Source organism: Myodes glareolus, chromosome 25 (assembly GCF_982192425.1).
Source record: "Myodes glareolus chromosome 25, mMyoGla1.1, whole genome shotgun sequence".
Taxonomy (NCBI): Eukaryota; Metazoa; Chordata; class Mammalia; order Rodentia; family Cricetidae; genus Myodes; species Myodes glareolus.
In genome coordinates, this window is record NC_142050.1 from 47,590,211 (window position 1) to 47,617,858 (window position 27,648).

General features: G+C 40.9%; 1 protein-coding gene across 1 annotated transcript in view; it reads left to right on the forward strand.

The window, feature by feature from the left end:
- Positions 1-27,648, forward strand: part of LOC148117935 (uncharacterized) — a 74,722-nt gene that overhangs the window by 9,758 nt on the left and 37,316 nt on the right. The window lies entirely within an intron of this gene.

Below are 27,648 nucleotides of genomic sequence, written 5' to 3' on the forward strand. Positions count from 1 at the left end.
TTCACTAGCCATGAGTCTGGAAGCTCTAAAATCCCTAACCAGTAACCGTTGGCACTGCATATGTGATTTGGTTCTCTATCCTCCAGAAATCTCCTAGAGATGGCTGGTCACCTGGCCTACCCAAAGCAATAACCCAGTTACCCAGAATGCACTGCATCTACTCTGTTGTCGTAGTCATTTCACATCACTCACTCAGATCTTGTTTCTTATCCAGAACTCAGTTACACATTTTGCACTTTCTACTTAGAGCTGAGCCCAGGTTCCCCTACTGCAGTGGTAGTCCTGAATACAGGTCTCTTTCTCCCTCCACCCTCCCCCACCACATCTGTGTGTGTGTGTGTGTGTGTGTGTGTGTGTGTGTGTGTGTGCATGTGCATGTGTGCCTGTCTGTCTGTCTGTTTCTGTGTATGTACATGAGTATGGATGCATGTGGAAGTCAGAGAAACACTCAGGTGTCATTCTGCAGGTGGAAACTACATTTTTAAATTTTTATTGAAAACAATTTTTTTCTCATACAGTATATTCTGAGTACGACTTCTTTCCCTCATCTCCTCTCAGATTTTCCCCCACTCCCTTCCCTTCTCCTTCCAACTCTATGCCTTCTTTCTCTCTCTTAATAAGACCCAACGGGCAAAAAAGAATAAATCAAAATGATCAAACTAACAAACAAAAAAGAAAAAGAGACAAAGAAGGAACACACATACACACACACTCAAACACACAAGGGATACAAATGAAAAACACAAAACTAGAATCCATAATATATAAGCAAAAGAACAGTAAGAGTTTTTTAAAAAATAAAACACAAATAATGTAAAATGAGACAAAAATTTTTAAAAAAATCCAAAAATTTCTTTGAGTTCATTTCATGGTGACCATCTACTGCTGGGTATGGGACTTGCTCCTAAGTATGGTGCCCAGTGGAACTCCCTGGGGAACACTAACTTTTCCTCTGTGTGTGGTTATCCTTTGGAAATAGCTTCCTGGTTAATAATGGGAACTCACGTCTGCTTCCCCAACTTAATGCAAGAACCTTGTCTGGTCTGGAGCTATGCATGTCTTATGCAGGCTGTCACCTGTGCGTGCCTATGTGTCATTTTGTATCTGGAAGACACAGTTCCCATTCCCTTTGGCTCTTACAATCTTTCAATTTCCTCATCCTTATAGTTCCCAGAACCCTAAAGAAGGGATCTGATGAAGAAATCTACTTAGGACATTCCATTTAGTCTCTCACTCACCATACATTGCCCAGTTGTGGATCTCTGTATTAGTTTCCATCTTCTATAGGAGGGAGCCTCCCTGATCTATAGATACAGCAGAAAGTTACTGGAAGTCAGTTTATTGTGTGTTCATTCAGAGGAAGAATAATGTTTGATTTTCCGTAGGTCTATGTGTATTAGTCTCAGTTCTTGGCCACCTGAGAAGTGTCAGGCATAATTTCATCTCATGAAGTGGACCTTAAGTCCGTGTAGCAAATCATGTGGTAATTGGTTGCCCCCATACCATTTGAGCCATTATTGTACCAACATATCATTCAGCCAGGTCACCATGCTAGATCAAAGGTTTGTATCTGGGTTGGTGAATGATCACCTTCTTTATAGACAAAGTCTCTCCCTGCCCTGGAACTAACCAAGTAGACTTTCCAGTCCCAGGGAAAACCTCTGCCTCCCCAGCAGTGGAATGCCAAGCCTATGCCACCACACCCAACTTTTTAACATGGGTTCTGAAGAATTAACTCAATGTTTTATAGAGAGTCATCTCCCTAGCCCTATTTGTGCTTTAGCAAATGTTAATGTTTTTTTCTTAACACTATCTTCCCTCTTCTCCTCTACATTTTGTTCAACTCGGGGCGATGAGATTGTTCCTGATTGTTTGATGGGACAAGTACCTTATGGGTGAGGAGATCTGCTAAGAATTGACTTTTCTTTACTGCTGTGACCTTTCCTCTCTGTGATCATGAAATATCCCACCAATATTTAGCAATATCTAGCACATCCATAGCATGTCTCCAGCCACAGACCAGCCCACATCCATAGCATGTCCAATCACACACCAACCCACATCCACAGCATGTCTTCAGCCACACACCAGCTCACATCCATAGCATGTCTCCAGCCACACACCAGTCCACATCCATAGCATGTCCAGCCACACACCAACCCACATCCCTAACATATCCAGCCACACACCAGCTTACATCCATAGCATGTCCATCCACACACCAGCCCACATCCATAGCATGTCTCCAGCCACATACCAGCCCATATTTTGTTGTTGCTGTTGTTTTTCTTTCTTGTTCATTGTTGTTTTGTTTATTTTTTGTTTTGTTTTCAGTTTCCTCTCCAACCTTTATTTTGATGAGAAGTATTTGGTAGCTTACATCATCTAAGAAATTGAACTTGGGCCTGGAGATGTGGTTAACACTGGTTAGCAGCCCTGGCTTCTCCTCCAATGGACCAGGTTTGCTTCCCAGTATACTCACAGCAATGCACAACCATCTGCTGACTCCAGTTCCACAGGATCTGTCTCCCTTTACTGGCCTCCATAGGCAATGCACAATCATGATGCACACACACACACACACACACACACACACACACACTTCCCATTCCCATATAATAAACTATTTTCTAAAAAAGATGAAACTTGCCTTTCACTGAGCAGGGAAAACAGAGTCTGCCTAAGTCATCTCCCAGGGTGGCCTCACTTTGACTAAGTATCCTGATTCTTCCAGACCAGATGAAGTCTTTTTTTCCATGAAGCAGTTCTCCACCTTACAGGGAAGAGGCCATCCTGGCCTACATGGTGAGTCCAGGGCAGCCAGGCTATCTAGAGAGCAAACTTGTTTCTAAAACATCTATCCATCTCTACGCACACACACACACACACACACACACATACATACATACATACACACATACATACATACATGGAATAGGGTAAGAGGTGGCAGTGGTGTAGTAGTGAAAACATATCAGGTCTCCATTCTCTAAGTTCTGTGACATGTGTACCACTTTGGCATCCAGATGTTATAAAGTTAAGTTCTCATATGCTTTGTGTCTCCTTTCTCTGAGCATTAGGGGTTGAGGGACATATTTATAGAAGATGCTAGAAATCTGGTTATTGAGAATTCTGAGTTTTTAAAATTTTACTTATTTTATTATTATTTGTTGTTGTTAAAATTACTATTGTTGCTGTTGCGTGTGTACATGGGAATTTGAGTTTAGGTGTCCTCAGAGGATATAAAAAAGTATCAGATCACCTGGAACTGGAGTTATAGGCAGTTGAAAACCAACTAATGTGGAAGTTGGGAACCAAATCTAGGCCCTCTGAAGCAACAGCAACCATTCTTTACCCCTAAGCCATCTTTCCGTTCCTAAGAGTTCTGTGTTGTTGCTGCTGTTGCTGCTGCTGCTGTTGCTGCTGTTGCTGGTGGTGGTGGTGGTTTTTATTCAGACAAGTTGGTACATTTATCCCTGAATGCCAAACGGCTACATAAGTACAGCTTCTTTGGAGAGAGTATTTTATCTAAACCTTTGGCTGACAATCTTTTTACACAGCAGCTTCCCTTCTAAGTATCCAACTTTTGAACTCCTTGCATATGTGTACAAAGTCATATTTAGAATCCTCTGTTCTAACACCATGTACAATAGCAAGAAGGTGGCAGCCACCAAAGCCTTCTTGCAGAGTAAGCCTATAATTCATCCATGCTGTGCTGAAGGGGAAGAAAATGGTGTCAATCCAGACACTGATAGAAAGGTCTTAGAGAAAATTGAGTTGAAACAAGAGTTAGGAAATATTTATCATAAAGAACCAGACAAAGCCTGGTGCATTGGCAAACGCCTGTAATCCCAGCTCCGGGGGATGGGGAGTACTGCAGCAAGAAGATGGCTGGAGTCCAGAAAGTCAAGGTCAGCCTAAATAACAGACTTAGAATACATCTCTTAAAAATAAAGAATGAATAAATGCCATAGGAAACATGTCCATTGACAGGCATGGCTGTGTTCCAGTAAAGCTTTATTTAAAAACAAAAGACTTTGAGGTGTAAATGTGCAAGTGTTTTCTTCTTCTCTTTATTAAAGAAGATGACCCTATTGTAATAATTATAAATATTCATAGCACAAATGTGCATGCATTTCAAAGGTCTGAAAAGACTAAAAAAACAAATGAAATCATTGGACCACTTCAAATAGCTTGAAAATTTTTGACAGCTCTTTTTGCGGTCATCAGTTAGATAGCAATTCTAACACACTATTCTTCTAAGAAAAGCATTAAAGAATTTTTCACCTCTTCACAAAAAAACAACTGGCAGGCAACCAAATTTCCCAGCATCACAAAGGCTGAGCCAGTCCAAACAGAGACAAAATCCAGCAACAGCCCTGTCAAGGCAGTGACTTGAGAATGGGTTTTCTCCAAGACCACAAACAAGAAGGTTATTATGTGCTTTTTAAATATTAGTTAAAATGCACATTTCTCCAAGATGGCTTGTCTTTAAAACATTTGCCCTATAGTTTTAAGGAATCTGCATATGTGCACATATATGACATCAGAAGAACCAAGGGTTAAGTACTATACCAGGCAGGGCAGCTTCAAACGCAACACAGGGAGAAGTGACTGGGAAACATATAAAGCCTTCAGCTCGCTGCCTTGAGAGCTGGAGCTTGCTCTCTGGAGGAAGGTGCAAAACAGAGCCTTGGAGTGAGCTCTCTGAAGGAAGGTGCAGAAAAGAGCCTTCTGCAATCAGTGCATTTGCTGACCCTCCCTTTTGGAGTTAGGGAAGGAGGGTAACTGGAGACACAGAAAGCTCGAAAATGGAAATTTCTCAGTATTACTGGACCAAGCCTGAACAGAGGTACTCTTGCTTCTCAAGTACCTCTTGGTCTAGGAGACAGCTCAATCAACAGACGACCTATTCACACAATAAAGTTCACTCCCAGAATGTACATTTTAGAAAGCCAGGTACATGGCTGTGATGCCAGCACTGTGGAGACAGAACCCAGAGTTCACCAGTCAATCAGTCTAGCCTTCTTGGAGGGTTCCAGGCTAATGAAAGACCCTATCTTAAAAACAATGGGGGGGAACCAGCACTTGAGGAACATCACCTGTGGATGTCCCCTGCCTCTGCATGCATGTACACATGCACGTACACATGCCCTACATACAAAGTGCCTCTTGGCACTTTCTGCAAGGGATTCCTTGTCTGCTTCCCTGGGAAACCCAGCTTCCCTGACTCTTCCTCCAATTTCTAAGTCCACTCTTCTGTGTTGTTCAAAGGGCATATTTCATTCCCTACTCCTGCACATTTTCCCACTGTAGTCATCAAAGAAGAACCCATGCTGTGGAAGACAGTCGGTTTTACTACCTAGGCCTATGCCCCAAATGATCTGTCAAACCTCCTTGTTAAACAGTACTGCCAGACCAGGAAAACAGCAGACAAAAGAAGACACCAGCCCCTCCCCACCTTTGTAACCTCCAGATGAACAGTGAGGAAAAACACATAGGATGCAGCCCCCTTTCCTCACTCTTGTTTCAAGGAGAAGGTGGTAGGCTGAGTCAACTGTGAGCTTGCCTCCAACAAGGAGCTGTAGCCATCATTCACGTCTTCCTGGTGAAGGCTCCTAAAGCTTTGGTGAGGCAAGCTGCTCTTTCTGGGTTCTGAATGTCACCTGCTGTTTCCACATTAGTGTCTTTTCTTTGAGGACACCGCATTAGTGCTGCTCTGACAACCAACCCTTTTTGTTCTTCAGGCTTTCTGTAGCGGACCTCCTTTCTCCCGCCTCTCCTCCTTGGCTAGTGATTATCCACTTTACACTTCAGATTGAATGAATGCTCCTTTTCCACAGGAAGTATGTCCTGGTTCCAGTCCATCCTTGATTGGCTCTATCTCAGCTGCTCATCAACTATGATGCATTTACAGAACTCACCAAGGTTGTGATTTTACGTTTCCTTATGTGAATATTTAATTCACGTTTGTTTCTCCAATCTGCACCCTAAACTCCTTTGGGAAAGTGTTTTCCCATTTGCCATTTACTTGTGTTTCTTCCTTCTGTTCCCGGAACCTAACACACAGTGGAGGGCACATCACAGATGCTCAATTAATATCTCTGAGTGACTGTAGAGATAAAAAAAGAATAGTTTTCTCCCGTGAAGTTTTCAAGTATCAGAAAGATGCAGAAAGGATCTATTATTCTCATTTCTGGACATCAAGAAAAACTCCCTTGTGATTTCTCCTGGGAGACATGAACATGTGTTTACTTACTCTAGACAGGGCAGCAACAATTGACCAAATGGAAAAAAAAATCTAGAGCTCACTAAGCAAACCTGTGAGTTTACTTGGAATACCATAAACATTCCCAGTAAGGGATTACGTACAGGATTGTGGGTTACTCAAGGCGACTGCATGACTACTGCATGACTGCATGACCTATTATCGCATTGGTAACATTGTGGGTTACTCAAGGCAACTGCATGACTACTGCATGACTGCATGACCTATTATCGCATTGGTAACATTGTGGGTTACTCAAGGTGGCTGCATGAGTACTGCATGACTGCATGACCTATTATCGCATTGGTAACATTGTGGGTTACTCAAGGCGGCTGCATGACTACTGCATGACTGCATGACCTATTGTAGCATTGGTGACAGCTCACGAAAGCTGCTTCCCTGGAGCTCCTTTTGGGCAGCTCAGCCAGTCCCAGAGACTCTTCTTCCCAGAAGTCGTCACGGCTGTAACCCTGCAGAGGAGCTTCCTGAGAGTTCTGAGTTGTTTGCTCTTGGATCTTAGAAACTCTTCTCTTCCCTTCAGGAGGGGATGTTTCCATCGGGAGGTGATGGCTACACAATAGGTACAAGCTTGCATTGTACCAATGAGGATGAATTTATCCATCAGCTGTAACTGTACATGTGCACAAACACGTTAGTGAAAATAGTGTTTGCAGCACTGTTTGAAATAGTAAAAGCCAAGATGCAGGACACACTTTATTCATCAGAGAATAAGGCAGAAAAATTGTTCACACAGTGGAAGGTCAGTGGTCATCGTAGAGAACATTGCTGGGTTTTATGCAGATTCAGTAAGGCCCTCACAGTAGAATGCCCAGTGGAAAAGCAAGTCATAGAAGGATCTTCGGAGTGATTTGGGGCAAGGAACATCGGATCGATCCCAGGGTCTTTCACATGCTAAGCACAGGCCTTTCCCATGAGTTGTCCCTCCAGCCACTTATTTGTGATTGTTTTTCATGAACTGACACAGATTCTTTCATTTACACAGGAGTTTTTGACATATAAACAGCAAGTGTGTAATCACAGAAACCTCAGGAACGCTTGGCTGGAGAAAAAACTGTGTATTTTTCACCATGCATCCTTCTGAAAGTTTAGATTCTAGCATAATTGTGAAATACATTTTTGTTAGCACAAGCCAGTTATTTCCAAAACTCGGTTGTATAAAATGCATCCCAAAATAAGTTCATTAGCACAGTGGTGGAGAGACAGCCCCATTATTTCTAATTACCTTTCCTTCTCAATTATCTTAAAGATCAGCAATTCTTATTTGGAAATCCAGCCCACATTTTCTTTGTCCATTCTCAGCATCATCAGTGAGTTTTCAGTAAAGAGGTTTCTGTTGATGTTTCTGGATCTGGGAAGACAGTTAGTAAGCTGCTATTCATACAAGAATGAGGCTCCGAGTTCAATTCCCTGAAACCACTTGAAAAAGCTAGTCATTGGCTGCTGAGATAACTCAGGAAGAGCACTAAGTGGTCTTACAGAGGGCAAGAGTTGAGTTCCTAACACTTACACAGCAGCTCACAGTCACCTGTTAGTCTAGCTCCAGGGGATCTGACATCCTATGTAGGTTTCTGTGAGTATGGCCACACATGTAGTACACATAAACACAAGTATATACACTCGTAAATAAACTATCAAATTATTAAGCTAAACATTGTGGTACGTACTTATCATCTAAACACTGGGGAACCAGAGACAAGCATGCCCCTGGCGCTCACTGGCCAGCTACCCTAGCCATGTCAGCAAAGTCCAGCCCACCAAGGGATTCCATCACAAAAACCAAGGTGATCATACACACACACACACACACACACACACACACACACACTGACGTGCACACATACAGAGATGGGTTGAGATGTTCTCATAAAGCAAAGGTCCTGTAAAATCAGGTGAGTACTCCAATTACCCAGTAAAATAAATAGCACTGGTCCATTTCCACACCCCAAGACTGGCCCACATATAGTGAACAGGTAAGTTCCTTCCATGAGCTTGTATCTCCAGGAGAACCTGTAAGGAAACAGTGCGTGTTCCACGTCTGAATGGAGCCGATGCTTCCTCACACCTCTTCTCAGTGAGTCAAATGAATTCCCAGGTTGAGTTGCCAAAAACTAGTTACTCCAGAAATAAATACCGACCCAAGGTATGACAAATCTCCTCTTCATAGCCATATGGAGTATACCCACACAGTGTTTGGGGAGGAGAATGGGATTTTGTAACAGTACACCATGGCATAGTAGAACTTGATTCTGTGACTCCATAAATAATACATCCACCCCAGGTGCTGCCATAAGTTAGCTATGACAGATATTCACTTCCTCCAGCTCCATGGCTGTCTACCATCTGGTCTACCAACAGCAGACAGGAGAACAGATGCCACCAAGAACCTCCTTCCCTGTACCCTTCCCGTGTGCTCTCGCATTGTGTATGCTGCTGAGACAATGGTGTGGCCATTCGTCATTAGAATCTCTGCAGAAGCGTGTTTCAGCCTCTCCTCCCCTCTGCATTCAGTCATGATACCTTTGTAGGTGCTTCCATGAATCTTAGCGGCAGCGGCAGAAAACAGATTTATATCCCTAGGTCAAGCAAGACCTGACAAGCCACTCAGAACCAGACCTTGACTCCAAATAAGAGGTGGTAATGGTGTGAACATGGAGAGGTTGCATAGAGAGGCTCTGAGTCCTCAGGCTGGAAGACCTCACCTGTAGCAGGGCCTGCAGCAAAACTGTCACATAGCAATTTCCTCTGAACCTCAGTAAGATGTAGAAAGTGCTAAAGAAAGGCTTGTTAGGGCTGAAAAAATAAGGGAAAGGGGAAAAGAGACTCAAAAAATAAATAACTTAGAAAGCAAACAACTCAGAAGACTCAGGAAGTCTCTGAAACTAACCAGATGCACAAGACCCCTCCTAACTAAAATAAGCAGTAAAGACAGCTATGGAGACAGACCAGCTAAGCTGCCTTGAAAGAGGTGGTGGAGCCACCTAGATGGCTCCCTGGCCTGTTGAGTCGTACAGAGAGCGCCGGGTTTCCAGCTTCATAAGCCATCATCACTCAGGCTAGGCTAAGCTCTCAGTGACTGCGATTTCTGAGTCATTCCTGCTCCGTAAGGAGTGCTCACCCATACTCTAGCAAGTAACACCAATAAATTCATTGGTTCCCCAGGTAGGATTTGATGGAATCTTCATCATGGTTCCCTGTCTGACATTGTTGGAATGCTTGTCCATGTCTTCATAACAAACACACAACAGAAGCCCGGTTGGCCAGTGGCTCTTCCTCCCCTCCCACCCAGCCCCAGCAGAGCTTATATGAGCACTCTAATAGCTCCCATGGTTCTCTTCTCCCCATAATCTCTGGCCACTCCCTTTTGGAAAACACAGTTCCAGAACTACGCACTTGTTTGACAAAGCTCCTCATGCTGCAAGAAAGAGGAAACGGTGCTACGGACCGGCTCAGGGGAGCCACTCAGACCGTGAGGGAATCAGGGCGAAGGATGGAAGATTTCAGGATACGGCGGAGGAATTGACAGACAGACCATTTTCAATGTATTTTTGAAAATGCTGCTGTGTTTTACTTATTCAGTGTGAGGTTTTTATATTATTACAAACAAAGAACTTGGCAAAGGCATACATCATCAGATCATAAAAAAAGCATAGAATAGTTTACAAAAAGAATCTTTGAAAATGCTTTGACTTGGGCACAAGGACTTTCGCCCAGTCGGACCAGGCGGCTGGCAGGGCTAAGTGACCCTGTGCTCAGAATATCTTGGGGTGTGAGAGAAGAAGGCCACTATCTTCCTGGGAAAACTTTCTGCTAGGAAATTTTAGACATGATCTCAAACTTGTCTGAATCTGGTTTCATACCATAAATCTCAACTTTCTTCCCTCCCCGACTCTCAGGGTCAGATGTTGTAATTAGCCTAGGTTTATTCTGGCCATAATGAAGGCTGCATAGGCCTCCTGCACGTAATTCTCAGGCAAACATCTAGTGTTGCTGCAGCTGTTTTCCTACAGAAGGCTTCTAAGGTTTCTCCTGATAAGAGCAACTCCTTTTGCTCCACATCATTAAGGAATTATTTCAATGATGACTTCCCTATTTCCAGAACTGGCTATTTCTTTAAAGGCTTTAATGAATAGGGGCGCAAAACTCAAAAATGTCCTCAGCAGTCTTGTTTGTATCCACAACTGCCTGGAATAGTCTGATCTGTTAGCAATATGCAAGGATCACAAAGAACACACAGATAAGGGAAAAGACAGACATATAGCACCAAGTACAGTCAGGTCGAGTCAGTACAAATGGCAACTCAGGTAGCATTACACCACAACTGGTTGCCAAGGAACAGTCCAGGACACAACTCCGAGAAGTGCGGATCCTGATCCTTCCGGCAATATTTGCCCATCCAGTCAGCATTTCTGCTACACTGGCGAGACAGCCGTGGATGTAGCAAAACGGTTCATGTTCGAACGGTAGAAACTTTGCTTTGCATTTCTTTCAGTTAGTTCATTCTCTGACCAGCGTGTTATCACCCAAATGTATTTCCCCTTGTCCTAAGGGAAAATATACACTTTACACATGCAAATAAATAAAAGTTAAATTAGTACAATCATCAGGTAAGTTTGGAAATCCCTGCTAATGTACATGACCTCTATATTCTTTCAAAGTGCACTTTAAAATAAAAAGACTTCTTGTTTTATTTATTAGTGTGTATTTTGTACTGCTTGTAATGACAATATCACCACTAAAAATATTCTCTGCAGCTGCGGAGATCCGTCAGCCCATATTGTCCTTGCCACATAAGCATACCTACTTGAGTTCACACCCCAGTAGGCAGGTAAAGAAGTCTGGTGTGGTGGTACATACTGGTAATCCCAGTGCTGGGGAGATGGAGACAGGGATTCCCCAAGGCTGGTTTGCCAGCCAGCCTTTGCTTACTCGGAGAGATTCAGGCCAATAAAAACCCTGTCTCAGAAAACAAGGAAGATGGATCCTGAGGAAGAGACCCTGTGCTGGCCTCTAAACAAATGCACATCCACATGAACACATGTGGACACAAACACACAGAATCTCCTCTGAATGACTATAACTGAAAAGTGGGGGCATCCACCTAAGGAGCCCCTGAAAATATAGAACACAAAATGATGCCAGTCAGGCTACCTGCTTATTTCATTATCTCAGAAATGTGGGCCCAGTTATTAAGAACACACAAGATAGAAACTCCCCGCCCCCCCAAAAAAACTGAGTTAAATCTTTTTCCCTTGCTACATAACAGCCCTGCAACATACAGTCTGGTAAAAGCCTGCGATTCCGTTTCCTTACGTAATCCCCTGGAGGGAAGTGAAAAAGGCCACTGTGGTTCTGGCATGGTCTTTCTCCTAAGGGTTCCTATGCTGCACCTGATCCCGTGTGGGGACACTTGAAGGCAACACTTTATATACACTGATGAATGGAAGGTGCTTAGGACAGTGCAAGATCTACCCTCCCAAGGGAGCAAAGCAACGGCCATGGGATGATGGAGATGTCAGAGGTGTGAGATGTCACAAACACAGCTTCTGACTGCTCTCTGCCCCGACTGACGGTGTGTTCTCTCTGACCATATGCACACACCACTGTCAGTCACCATGAGCTCATCGGAGCCAAGCTAGTACTGATTGTGGAATAGGAGTTTAAGATGTGTTACATTCAATTAGGCTGTGAAATATTTATTTAATGATGCAAAGATGTATCGCGTTCTTTTATGTTACATTTGTTTAACTCTGTAAAGCTGTGTGACTTTGCCTGTCTAAAACACCTGATTGGTCAACGAAAGAGTTGAATGCCGCTGATAGTGAGGCAGAAGAGGGATAGGTGGGGCTGACAGGCAGACAGCATAAATAAAGGGAGAAATCTAGGTTCAAAAGAAGGGTGAGGAGTGAGAAAAAGAGGGGAGGAGGATGCCAGGGACAGCCACACAGCTAGCCAGGGAGTAAGAAGGGAAGAAAGATATACAGCCTAAAGAAAGGTAGAAAGACCAGCAGCAGAACATAGTTAAAGAGTAACGGGATAATTTAAGTTAGCAAAGCTAACTGGAAATAAGACAAGTTAAGGCCCGGCATTTATAAGTAAAATTAAGTCTCTGCGCATTTATTTGGGAGCTGGGTGGTGGGACCCCAAAGAGTTAAAATAATAAAATTAAACTACAAATACTGACACTGTACTTTTGACTCTCAAAAAGCAGTGAGCTAAATAATCTTTCCAAAAAAAAAGTTAACCTACCTAGGGTATTTCCTCATAATAATAAAAATCTGGGCCAGTACCAAAACCTATTCTGCTGATATGTGCTAATGAATCCAAAACATTGCTTATGTTCATCTAGCTGTTAAAGTCAGAGGCTGGGCCTTAGCAGCCCTAAAATGTCCTGCAAGCCCTAACAGGTCAATTAAATAGGCAAGGAAGGGTGGAAAACAGAGAAAGGAGATTTGTTCCACATGGTCACACAGGGAAGGGAAGTGATTAGGAGGTCTAATGCTCCCCCAGTCACACCAGTGAGAGAACTAGGCATAATTAGGCAATCCTGGTCAAGGCGTGGTCCTGCCCATCACTGACCCATCATTATCTCAGCTCCTGTCTCTCCTGCAAGGCGGTCTGGCAGGTTGTCAAGAACTATTTGAAATCTCTTCCTGGGAGACAAGTTCCCCCTCCGGCTGGTACTAGTACTTCAGCTTTTGGCTTCCTTCAATTTGATTCCTGGAAACATGCCAATTTCTTGGGGTCCCCTCTCTCAAAAATGTGATAAGTAAAGCGAGAAGCACAAATGTCTCCCCTTAGAATATCTTTGCTCTTGCCAGGATAGTCACAGAATGTGACCTGAAAAACCATTTGGAATTCATAAGAAAGAGAAAAGTGTAGGACCCTTGTCACTGACAACCCCGGGCTGCAGAGCTGCCCTAAGCCCTGTGCTCCCCAGGAAATGGGGTCAGCCCAGTTTGCATTGCAGGAAGTCACACCTGCCTCTCTCCCTCCTGCAGCTAAAGAGCTAAATCCTACAGGAGCCAGTGAACCGCCCTGGAAAGAAGCCAGCTGGAGACATCTTCGGCATCCTTAGTGTGTCCCTCCGAGCACCCCTACCAGGAGGCTGGTAAACAAGTAGCCACAGGTACTAGGAGGCCTAGGCTAAGCTTCCCTTGAGGCACAGATGGGTTTAAAGGGCAGAGAACTTCACCCTCAACACCCTAACACTCCATACCCTACCCCATCCCACCCTGACAACCATGGGTTTCAGCTGTGGTTTCCTACAAGGGAAACCCCGTAGAATCCAGAGCACATTGCTGCCCAGTCCACAATGTCCGCCGCCCCTCTTCTAACAGGCTCCCTCCTGAGAGCACTGTTCATCATCTCTAGCTAACAGGCTTCCTGGTGGCTGCGTTTCTCCTTTGGGGAAGTGAGTTTGTAAGTTTGCTGGCTCAGACACATCTAAGGGACGGACGTTGGTGGTCACAATTCCCGCTCCCCACCCCTTCCCTACTACATGCTGGGGAATCAGTGAGTCTCACTACAAACCCCTTCTGGAACCTTTCTCAGAGATCTATAGGAAGGGCGTCACAACCATGCCATGTGACACAGATCCTCTTTAGAGCCCCTACTATATGCTGTCTGTCTCTGGCACTGGGGTCTGAACTCTCCTCAAAGCCCATATTAGGCTAGTTTGTCTGCCTGCCTGTCTGTCTCTCTGTCTATGTAGCTAATAAACCCTCTAACAAACTTCTTACCCCCAACAATCCAGTCAAGTGCCCCCTTTATTCTCACACCCAAGTGTAGAGAGCTGCTTTGTTCTGTGCCTTGAAAATGGCGCTGACTTCCGTTCTTCACCCCTGACCGGTGGACATTCTCTGACCCTAAACATCTTTATTTATGGCCAAATATGTAACCTGGCTTGCTTCTGCGTACTTAGCCCTATCCGCATTTCCCATGTGGCTTGCTAGGGTTGGCTACCCAGGGGGTATTCAAGCAGCGAGTGGGCTTTTCCCATCCCATTGTTCAATACTCAGAAGTTGTTCAAGGTCCTGAATAAAGCTTAGGAAAGAGAGCCACGTGTGGCGTTTTTTCTTGCTGGTCAAGTCGAACGCCGCACCCAAGACCTTTGAAAATCTAACTAAGTGAAGAACAGATGCCAATTGGGCCATGACAAGCTACTGTGTGGGTAAAGTCCCCTTGTTGACAGTTTAGAAACCCAGGGTCCAGATATGAAGAAGTCAACACCACTTCTTTCTATTGCTGTGATAAAACACTGTGACCAAAGCATCAGGTAGAAGAAAGCATTTAATTTGGGACTTATGGTTTCAAAAGGTTAGAGTCCATGGTAACAGAGCAAAGAGTTGGTGGCGAGAACAGCTGAGAGCTGACATCTTGATCTGCAAGTTGGAGGCAGAGAGAGCTAACTAGGAATTGTGTAAGTCTTTTGAAACCTCAAAGCCCACCCCCAGTGGCATACCTCCTCCAACAAGATCACATATCCTAATCCTTCCCAAACAGTTCCACCAACTAAGGATCAAATATTCAAGAAATGAGCCTGTGAAATCATTCTCATTCAAACCACCACATTCAGGTCTTCAGCCTATGTTGGAATCCTAAAGAAATAGGTTATAACACCAGAGAAGGAATGTCTCCCCAGAAGGATGGATGAACTTGCTGGCAAGAATGAGAGGAAGCAGGCAAAAAGCAACAGCTTTCTTCTTCCTTGTCCTTTTTTGTAGCCTGCCACCAGAAGATGGGGCCCAGATGTAAGGTAGATTTTGTTACCTTACCATATTCCAAAGAGACGCTTGTTACCTTACTTTGGCTATCGGACAGTTGAGATAGTTGAGACAATTGTCCCTACAGAATTAGAATTTCTCAAGGCATAGAACTTCCACCTATGAAGCAAGCCTCAAATCCAATCAGAAATTATGTAGTTACTCCTGTCCTAGGCTTCCATTATAACCCACATTTATTTATTTCACACATCCTTTAACTACTGTCTTCCCCAGTGTTACATTGGACTAAGTCTTGGAGCCATTTGGAAAAAAATAATATGAACTGATCATACAATGATGGAGAAAAAGAGGGGCAAAATTGCCCTGCAGTGCCTTCCCCTTATCGTGTGAACCTGAACAAGATGATAACCTGGTCCTGCCACCCTGTCTTTACCAACCACAGGAGTCTGCCTGCAAATTTTACTCCTTCCTAAAACAGACTTTCATTCTCTTCTCTCCCTGTTCGTAACCTTGTGACTGGAGGAGGTTAAACTCACCTCCAAGGACACACCTAGAAATATATTTCCAAGACAATCGTAAATTCCATCAAGTTGACAATTATCACATAAATAAGCCAACAAATTTCTTTATAGATTGATGTGGGATTCTCCTCTGTATGCTGTGAGTATCACTGGTTAATAAAGAAGCTGCTTTGGATCATTGCAGCACAGAATAGGGCAAGGCAGGAATTCCAAGCATATAGAAGGAAGAGAGTAGGTAGAGTCAGAGAGAAGGCACGTAGCTACTGCAGGAGATAGACACTGGATGCTGGATGGAACCTTAATTATCGGTAGGCCACAACCACATGGCGATACACAGATGAATGGAAATAGACTGATTTAAAATGTAAGAGCTAGCTAGAAATATGCATAAACTAATAGGCCAAGCAGTATTTTAATTAATACAGTTTCTGTGTGGTTATTTTGGGTCTGGGCAGCTGGGAAAGAACAAGTAGCTTCTATCCACAATAGATGAAACCAGGTGAAGTATTTCATGTCACTAGCAACCAGAGATGCTCTAACTAATATGTTTCCTCATGGAGGTATAGAACGAAGTAAGGGGAACTAACTGTTGTGAAGTTTATGGAGTTCTCCAGCAGACTACAGGAAGATGTGACAGGAGACACTCAGTGAATACCCAGTAAACACTCTCTTATCTTAGAGCCTGATCATCCCAGCAGAGAAATTATCTCTAAGGGGGTCTCTGTGAACCAAGAGTTTCTTAAAAGCTTTGATTCATTCACAGCAGCTACCACTGAAAACTAAAAGACCACAGCAATCGGCAAACTCATAGCCACGGCAGCCCTTGATTGACATGCTGCAAAGGTTTCCTGCCTCGGACTGGAGCAGGGTGCTTATCTGCACTGCCAGGAACTGAGATGCAATCTCAAGACATTAGTTCTAGAAACTGAAAATAATCCATGATAAATGATCAGAGGAAGGGAGAAACTGTCAGTAGAGGAGTTAGTTCTATTAGAGAGAGGGAAAAGGCACATCAGTCTTTCCGGTTCAAAGCTGCATGGACGCATGATCCTCAAAGCAACAGCCTTTGAAAGTTCTCGCTATACGAGTGCTGAAACCCATCTGTACAGATGACTCCGGACATGCACTTCAGATACTCAGGATAAGACTCTACACAGACACATTGATACTGTCTCTGAGAATGGCTGTTCCTTGTGTCAATTACACCTCCTTAGGGGTCTGCCATCTGCTGAGATCCTTCCCAAGAACAGCTAAAAGCAAGATGGCACGGAGATACAGGCTCCAATTACCCTTAGTCACATCCCAGGAGCGCAGATCCAGGCTCCCCTGGACTGCTTCAGGCCAATCACGTTACAGAGCATCCTTAGCAAGTTAGACTCAACTACCCACCCTCCATGGGCCTCATAGAGACAAAGTTAATACTGAAAAGAGGAAAGGAGGGGTGTTCAATGCAGTCGTGTAATGAAGAAGAACAAAGCGATCTAGTGACCCTCCTTCAGATGTCCAGACTCTCAGTCCTGACAGGATGTTCAGGTTTAAGTAGAAGACAAGAGGGTGTACACAGCTAAGTGGTCCTGGTCCAGCGTGGTCCTGACCATCATTGGCCCATCATTGTCTTAGTGTTAGTCTTTCCTGCAAGGTGGTCTATCAAGTTGAAAGAACTCCATGAAATCTCCCTCTGGAGAATAAACACACAAATACACAGAGACAAATGCTTTTGTAGCACCAGGGTCCTGGCCCTTTCCTTCTTCTAGCATTAGACTCCTGGAGAAATTGCAGTTTCATTTTTTTTTCAGTCCAAGGGAGGGGTAAAAGTATACCTTTAAAATCACCTTATTCCTCCCAAGAGAGCTACACACAAGGCAGAAGAGACCACGAAAATACATGGGGTCCAAAGTATGTCTCACCTCAGGGCTAGCATCTATGATTTGTGCTCTTGCCTTGTGCACAAGGAGCCCTACTTTGAGTCTGCCCGGATATCCAGGATGAACTGGACCAGGCAGATGGCCTCCAAGGACCTCCCTCTGTTTGGGCTTATGCCTCTCCCTTAGCTCTGTCAAGACCACTCAGCCTTGCCCCACCCCAGCACACAAGCACACAGCAGAGCACAGCAGACCACAGCCCTTCCTATAGTCAAGCTCAAGTCACTTTTAGCCATATCTATCCATTACAAAAGCAAGAGGAAATGCTGAAATATTAAATACTGTTAAGTGACAAATATCGATTTAAATTACATAGTTGGGTGAGGTGTTTTATTTGACGGGAATACAGAATCAAAAGACAAGATCTGTATTTGATTATGTTTATTTTCTACTCATGTTCACAGACAGGAGACTTGTTCTAGATTACTGTCTCTCCTTCTGGGACACACTGATGAGAAGATTTGCCATTTAACTGGAACCTTAAACAATGAGGAGCAGCAAATCATCACTAGAACAACCCACCTTTCAATTGTACAGATTGAATCACTTCTTTCAAGTATTTGTAGGTTGGTATGCATTTTAAAATATTTATGACTTAAGAAAAAGCACATAGTTACTTGTGAATCTGCTCCACCAAACAATAAATCAAAAATGGATTGAAACATACAAAAATGCATCTTTTCTTTAGAATTCTCCCTCTCCTTTTTAGCATCCACATGTCAGTTGTATCTAGATCATTTTGAGGAAAACAGTCTCAATTCCTATAGGGAAAATAGCAAAAACCTTGTTACCCAAGCTTATTTCAATGAGTATCACTAAGTCCAAAGTTTTTATTCATTCTCCATAACAGGAGTCTTAATTTGTGAACCAAAACTTTGAATTTCCAGATGATGAAATGACATTTCCTACTTTTGCTGGTCAAGCACAAAATATACACACTTCAAGAAAAGAAAAAGGAATTGGTTAATGACAGAGTTCTTAGTCAGAAAAGGTCAAGAAAAGGAAAGAAAATATAAGACACTAAAAACTTAACTAACTTTAGAATTCATATTTTGAAATTGTTATGGGAAACCATCAGGGCAGGACCTATCACGTCACACTCACCCTTTATTACAAACAAAGGAAACCTCTGCTCCGAGTTGGAGATTAGAAGGAAGAAACACACTGCCATTGGGAAGTTGGTTTGGAATGGCATCACATGATTTCACTAGGAAAAAAAAGAGACAGCTTGCACATGAAGAGTCAGGAAACAGTTGAGTTTCCTTTGAATATAGCAGAGTGTCTAGGCACCTTCACATGTTGGGGCTGCATGGCTCCAGGTTCCAAAGGATGTACACTGGACCAAGTTAGTTCCAATGAGATTATAGCCAGGTTCACAGGTATATGACACTTCCTGGCCTACAGAAAAGAATTCCTTATCTTTTTCTTTATAATCACTATGATGGATGTTTTCAGGTGGTAGACATCCTGAGGAAAGAATAGGACCAGAAAGTTTTTTTATTTCTGCAATAAGAACTTTATTCTTTATAACTTACAGCTAGTTGTCTTGTTCTTAGTTGGGTGGGATAAAGGTATTCATAGCAACTCTCCCATACTAAGGCTGAGAAGTTGGGTCATAGAGTAGGCTTACTGTGCCTTTTTCTGCCCAGATGTAAAAAGCCATATGTCTACCTGCGTTCTCTTTTTTGATCCATGCCCCTGAATATTACTGTTACTCATTTTCACTTTATTCTATTAAAAAATCTGAGATAGCCTTCCATCAACAGGCTAGAAAAGGAACCAAACTTTTATAACACAAATTTTCCCTACTCAAATCTTCCACATTCTTTTAAGTTCAAAAACAAGGCTTCTGAGACTTCTGAATTTTGTTGCCAGGCTTTTAAAAAGGCAGACAGTTTATACTAGGAGTAAAAGGAGAGAATGGGGGCCACAGGCTCAAGATAACTACCAGCTTTCTTCCACAAAACTTATTTTCATTATCAAGATGGATATCTACACAATTTTGAATCAAATTCTTATCTTAGTTAATTTCATCTTTCAATATGGCCAATATAATGGAGAATTTATCCTCACTTAAATAAAATATAATTATCTAAAACTCTAATGATGAACTTTTGTACTGGGTTTTAAAATTACTTTTATTCTTTAAAAGATGTAATTGTACATATTTATGAGAAACCACGTGATGCTTAGATAAGTATATTGTGTAATATGAAAATAAGGGTAAGCGTCTGTCTTCTAAAACTTATTTCTTTGCAAGTGAAAACTTTCAAAATCCTTTATTCTAGATTTTAAAATATATATTAAAAGATATAATAAACAGTGGGAATTCTATTGTTTATAGGGACGCTGGAACTTATTTCCCCTATCTAATCTGACTTTTGTCTCTGTTCTTAACAGTATTTGATATACTGTGCAATGAAGGAGCCTTTATATGTGTAAAAATTGATTCAGGCCCTCATGCCTGTGTGTGTGTATGTGTATGTATGTGGGAGTGTACACTGATACATATGTATATAGAGGAGATGATCTTATTTTATGAGACAAGGGAACTGGCTCACCAGCTAAGCTAGACTGGCTGCTTGTCAGTAAGCCCTAGGGATCTGTCTGGCTCTGCCTCTCAGATTCTGGGATTATAAGCATGTGCCACTACAAAGGTTTTTTAATATATAGGTTTTGCTTATTAAGCTCAAGCCTTCACATTTGTACAAACACTTTATACACTGAGCCAACTCCCCAGTTCTATATTTTTTGATAAGTCATTATAAAGTGAAGAGAAGTCATATATAATTTTGGTTTGATTTGCGTTTCCCTGATGATTAGTAATGTTCAACATTTTGCCAAGTATTTGTTGCCCAGATACCCAAAGTTTCAGCCCAACTTACCCCTGAAGCATGTTGGCAGTGGAGGGCTCCATTTTCTGTTTGGCTGGCACCACACTATACTGCTGCCTTTCATAGTAAAGCCAGGCTTGCACTTAAATGTTATTGTGTCATTTAAGAAGAAGGAACATTTAAATCCAGACTCCACTTCTCCATTTTCAATTTGTGGCACTGGGCGCTTGACTATAGGAATACACTGAGGGGGTGGACTGCTCCAGATGCCAACTTGATTGTCTTTGCTGGTGCAATGTATTGACTCCTTACCCACCAGGTCAAACAGTTTTTCCCCATTTTTTTCCAACATGGCAATGATACTTTACTACCATTCCATACAAAAAGGTGTCTCTACTGCTTCTGTAAGAGTCCCCATTGACAATGGCTGGAGGTGACTCACAAGGAATAGCTTTTGAAGGGAAGTAGTTAAGAACAGAGAGAAAGCAATTAAAATGTTCTATTTTCTAAAAATTTAGTCTTCATTTTCATAAACCAAAAAAACTTTACTTACAACTTACTTTTAATAATGAAATTCTGTATTCTGGTCAAATAAAAATAAGTCAGAAAGGAAAATACATGGAACGGGCTGATTAAAAAGCCAAAAAGCTATGAGGGCAGACAGAGTACAGTCTGTGTTATTAGAGACTTCTTGGGGTGATCTAATTTTACTTGGGTTGCATTAGTCATGTGTAAACTCATGCATACTTTAAATTTAAGAACCTAGTCACCACTAAATAACATCATAAAAGAACATTAATGGAATAGTGTGATAGGATTAGAGATCATGGAAGAATATCAGTCAGAGCTGTGTCCATAACAACCCAAACCGAGTGAAATGTCTCAGGCACTCATTTTTATGCGCTGATATCCATTTTCCCTTTAGAAAGGGATGAGAAAAATTTAGTAGGATGTCGTAAAGAGATCATTTTACTCACATTCACAAGTAGGCCTGTCATTATCCCAAATTAGATTATTGTCTGAGAGAATATATCTAGCAGATGAGTCATCAATGAGTCGATCTCTGGAGACAAAGAGGTGCTTGATCACATCCAGGTCACACTTAACACTTTAGAAAAGCCTAATTTTTTCCACTTAAAGAAGGAGAAAAGGGTAGAATAACATGCATGATATGGTGAAATAGTGATAAAGAAGTGCTTCTCTAATAGGTTCAACATTAGAGCAAATGAAGTCTGACTTTCTTGTCAATAGCACAGGAGACTTAAAATTGAAGCAAGGTAGCTCCATCTTCTTTCTTTCTAAGGATCCCCTTAACTGAGCAACACTGAAATGTCATTTCTAAAGCAGACCAAGGAGACCATGCTTCTGTTTTTTTTCATATTCAAGGGTTTCTGGTTAGAAATATTATTTCTGTATCCATATACTCTGAGGAGGCTTCCTGCTTACTCACCCTGTATTACAAGAATATGGAATTGTTGACCCAAACTTGATACCCATACTTATATTCACAGAACCATGGAGGAGGTCTCCAGGAGTTGTACAAGATCTACCTACAAGGGAAACAAAATAGGATTTGGGGCTGGAATGGAGAAGACATTATGCGTTTTCTATTAAATTCCCTGACTGGACTTGCTGATTGTTCTGCGTATGTTTTCTCAAAGCAATTTGTGAAATTTGCAAAATCTGTGCTTTCTCAAGGAGAAACACTGTTCAAACCTTATTGTCTATATTTCTGTGTATGAAAGAAAACTTTATTTGTGGTCAATTCTATATTAAAAACTCTATGTTCTCATTATTAAAATCTATCAGCTAATGGCATCATTTACCAAGTCTCATGTATTAAAAGCCTACAGTCATCATTTCCTCTCTATAACTCATCCTCTAATCCTTCAGTTCAATTAGTTACAAAATTTTAGGGCCTGGATTCCAGAATATCTTCCAAACCTATTACTTTGGCATTTTTATTGTTTTACTGTATTGTTGAGTGGCAAAATTTATCACGCCCGCCTCACCAGCAAGAAAGATGCAACACCAGACTCTTCTCTCTGTGGTTTATTCAGGACCTTTGAACAATTTTCTCACCTTCTCACCCCGGGGCAATGCCAGCCTACAGCTTAAATAACCTTTGGGTAGCCAAACCCTACAAGCCACGTGGGTAATGCAGATAGATCCAAAAACGTGGAAGCAAGCCAGATCTTTAGCATTAGCCATATATGGAGTTATTCACAGCTGAGAGCACTCACGGTCAGGAAGGTGGAAGGCAGAAACCAGCGCCACCTTTAAGGTGTGGCATCACGCAGCTCTCTACAAAAATTCATCTTTCTAATGCTGGCCTCCATTGGTCTATTACTTCCATCATAACATGACATGAGTTTCTCTTTCTTTCTTTCTTTCTTTCTTTCTTTTTTTCTTTCTTTCTTTCTTTTGTTCTTCCTTCCTTCCTTTCTTTTTTTTAAGATTTATTTAATTATTGTGTATACAGTATTCTGCCTGCATGCATGCTTGCAGGTCAGAAGAGGGCACCAGATCTCAGTCTAGATGGTTGCGAGCTATCAGCTGGTTGCTGGGAATTGAACTCAGGACCTTTAGAAGAGCAGGCAGTGCTCTTAACCACTGAGCCATCTCTCGAGCCCAAATTTCTTCTTTTATATATAATATAATTAATATAATATAATCAATATAATAATAAAAATATAATATAAATAAATATAAATATATTATACTTATCTCTCAAAAATTTATGATGAATTACTATTATTCACAGGAAAAAGTATAAAATCTTGGTGTTTATATGTACTCAAACCATACTGATCTTTCTCCAGTTTTTCCAAAGATATCACTTCTGCTGAGTGATGGTGGTGCAGAGCTTTAATTCCAGCACTCTGAAGGAAGAGGGAGGCAGAGCTTTGTGATTTCGAGGCCAGTCTGGTCTACAAGAGCTAGTTCCAGGACATCTAGGACTGTTACACAAAGAAACTCTGTCTCAAAAAACAAACAAGCAAAAAACTAAAATATCAAAGATACCATTTCCTCCAAATTTCTATCCAGAAAGCCTCAATCTCCCTAATTCTCTTAAATAGCATTTATTTTTCTATGGTTGAATAGCAGTTTACCTCTACTATTAAACATCATAAAGCCTGGAGATAGAGTGCTTGCCTTGCCTAAATAACACCTTGTGTTCAATCCTTAGTTATATGTTATATATGTGTAATTTGTGCTGTCCCTTACACAGTCCATTGTCTACTACTTCACTCATGTTAGTTAATAAAAATATCTGTTGAATTAAATGTGGTAAGAAAAAGATGAAACTAATATCATTTTATACACTAACATTTAATCTCTAACACAATGTAAAAAATCATAGAATGATGTCAGAAAGATGATGTTAAACCATGTGATGACTTAAACCCTAGTATTCAGAAAATTTAGGAGTTAAAGGAAACAAAAAGGCTGGGATCACACTTTGCTTGCCATGACATACTAATTTATTTGTCTTTGGTCTGGAAAATGGTATACTATCCTGTACAGATAGAATGATAAAGACAAACATGGCTTGTAGGAGCACTCATGAAAACAGAACTGCTGACCATCTGACCACTTGGAGTTCTTTAAGCAGGTGATTAAGAATGGCTTCCCACTATACCCATGGAGGCATTTGTATTTCCAAGTTGTGTCAACAGCAAACTCAGTCTTATCACTCTCAATATTAGGTTTAGCAAAAGTATATCTTGGCAGTGACTTATAGTGACCTAGAAATAAGGACCACAAAAATATCAAAGCTGAGAAAGGCTGAAGTTTCTCTGCTTCTCTCCTGCCACCAATTATTCTAACAAATTTGATCTTTAGAAGTATTCTTGTCTGGAGCAAAATTATCTAAGAAAATCATTCTAGTATGGGTAGACACAGAGAAATTCAGAGATTCAAAACTTTTAAAGCAAAGCAGAGGAATAATATCTGGAGAACTTTTTTCATAAAATTCCACCCTTTTACAATTTTACAATTTAAAACTGTGGGTGGATTGTTTGTTTTCTTTTTAATACAGTGAAGTCAGGAAAAATAAGAAAAGCATGTAGAACTTCAATAATGAATATATATAACTTAATATATAATACAAAACTCAGAAAACAATAGAAGAAAATAAAGGAGGAATGCTGCAAGATGTCAGCATAGGAAAGCACTTGTAAGGGTCCAGTTGCTTAGGAAATAGTGCCAAGTGACAAATGAGACTTCATGAAAGTATAAAGTATTTTTTCTTTTCTGCTCAGGAAAAGAAAAAATAGGTGAACAGATCATCTACAAAGTGGGAGAAAATCTTTGCTAACTAGATACCTGATTCATATCCAAAAAATAAAAGGGGATAAAAGTATAAACACCAAAAATCCCTCATTTATAAGTGAACCAATGGAGTAAACATAGAACTCTTAAAAGAAGTATAAAATGTTCAAAAAATATGAAAAATGTGTTAAACCTCACTAGTCATCAGAAAAATGAAAGTAAAAACCACATTAAGGTTTCACTTTCACTAGTCAGAATGACAGTCATGAAGAAAATAAGTAAACAAATGCTGAAAAGGATTTGTAAAAAAAGGAACACTTTTACATTGCTGATGAGATTGTTAACTAGTCCAGCCACTGTAAAAATCTGTCTGGAGATTTCTCAACAAACAAATAGTAAATAGTATTTAATAATAACAAAAATAGATCTACCACATGAGTGCTTTTGTCAATATTTACGCAGAAGAGTCCAAGTCAGCATTCCAGATATACTTGCACATCAATGTTTAATGTAGTACTATTCACAGTGGCTAAGTTATGGAACCAGCCTAGGTGCCCAGCAATAGAATAAATTAAGAAAATGTATACATACACAATGGAACCTTTTCAGCTATCAATAACAAAGTTATATTGTTTGTAAGAAGATGAATGTAACCAGAGATAATAATATCAAGTGAATTAAGTCAGATTTAGCAAAACGAGTATCTTTTTTCTCTCTCATATATAATTGAATATAGATACAAACTGTCTGGAAGAACAAAAGGTACTAATGGGAAGGGAGAAGATTAAGAAGGAAGGGAGTCATAGGATATCCTCAAAGTATATTATATACTTGCATGAGACTGGCCTTACATAACCTTATGTAATAAGATAACCTTATGTGATAAAATAGTAATAAAATGATGAGCCTATATACTTTTTGGTAGGGTTGAAGGGAAGTTATGTCAGCTATTTGTACTAGTTATTTTTTTATCATTGTGACCAAATGCTTGACAGATACAACGTAAGGGAGGAGGGATTAGCTGGCTTATAGTCCAGGGGATATCATTCATTATGATGAGGAAGGCACATGACTGGAGCAGCTTGGTCTTTAGGGGAAGAAAACTTCAACAGCTGCTGGTTACATGACACCAGTCAGGAAGTGGAAAGTTTAGCTGGAAGTGGGGAGAAGATATAACCTCCAAGGTCCACTCTCACATAGTTCATAGATAGAACTATGGCCTTCTAAAGGTTCTACAGGACAACTGTAGACTGACTGTTCAGATACATGAGCTTATGGGAGACACATTATATTCAAACAATAATGGGTACAAAAAATAAAAAAAGCATCCTCTGGTTTTATAATAAAAATCAGAAATATACACATGAAAATATCTTTAAAAGTTTTTTTTTAATATCTTATTTTTTATTTCATTTCTAACAGTATTTTACCTACATGTATGTATGTACACTATACATGATCAGTGACTGCAAAGTCCTTAAGACAGTTATGCATTTCCTAGAACTGGAGTTGCGGGTGATTATGAGGCACCAAGTGGAAGCTGGAAACCAAACCTTGTCCTCTGCAAGAACAGCAAGTGCTCTAACTACTGAGCCATCTCTCCAACCTTACAAGCAAAAATCTTATAAATAAAAGCTTTTAGCATAGGATACGAAATTATCATAGAGATCTTATAAAATCAAATTTACTTTAATTGATGTATATGTGATACCACTTCTACCAGTTATTCTAATTAGATAATAATGTGTGATTATCAAATGTAAATAAGGACAAAGTTAAATTATCTTCCACAGTATGGGAAACCATTTACATTCATAAGATTCAATCAGTGGCAAAAATACAGACCAAGAGGAATACAAGATCTGGAAACTACAAAGGAAGAGGGAACTTTATAATGTGACTTTCCATGTCAAAAAGAGGCAAGAATTTTTCTTTCTGGATGAGGATTAATGGAAGTCTCATCTCTAGTAAAGAGACCTTGGACGTTTACTGAAACCACCCACCTCCCAGGCCTCAGTACAGAATCTCCAAAGACTGAATTCTCCTCCAGTCAGAAAAGCAAAGGAGCAGGTGCCTTGTCTCACTGGCTAAAGACACTGCTGTCTAACCTGACTGACCAATTGAGTTTAATCCCTGGAGCCACAGGTGAAAGGAGAGAGCTAACTCTTTTTAAATAGTCCCTGACCTCCAAGCATATGCCATTGAATGCACACCCCCCAGTAAACAAATAAATACATGTAATAATTTTTTAAATTGCATGATGTGGGTTTTCTTAAAAGTCCCTGTTCCCTCTTTACCTCTTTCTAGCATCAGAGTGAAGATCAGAGTAGCGACTATAACATAGAAAATGTTTCTGGAGGACAGGGTGCAATGAACTATTTAGATCTAAGCGGCTTTACATAAGTGATTTAGAAATCCTGTGGAAGTAGATGGAGGATTTATGAATGTGATGAATATTAATCTGAAAAGCTGGCCAGAAATCAGTAATGGGCTATGAGACCATTATTGACAATTATCATCAAATGCCTTAACACTGGGACTCTGAATATCTAATAGCTGAGTTTTTAAAATGAGAGTTATGTATGTTAAGGAAAATATGGTACTAAGCATAAAATATTCATCAGTGAACATGAAACGAGGTCCAGTCATCCCTAGAATTTATTTTCCAGTAGAAGTTGAACCAGAACTAATTAGTTCTGCATTTAATGACAAGATTCACCATTAACTGCTAATTACTACACTTGCAAGTGTCAACAATCAAGTACCGTGACCAAATTTCCCCAGCAGCTCATGATTTCTCACAACTCTGTGGGACTGTAGCACAGCTCATTTCTAACTTCATTTCATATGTGAGAAACTGAGGGTCGGGGCTCTAACCGACTTTCTAACATTTACCCAGCTATTGATATTTGCTTATAGTAAATATCTTATAACCTATGAATATATTCACTACGAGAATAAATTATATTACAACTTGCCAAAATTCACCCAGCTATTGAGGCTGTCTTATAACCTATGTCTTCACTACCAGAGGAAACTATACTACTTTAAAAGCAAGCCAATCTATAAAACAAAAACAATAAA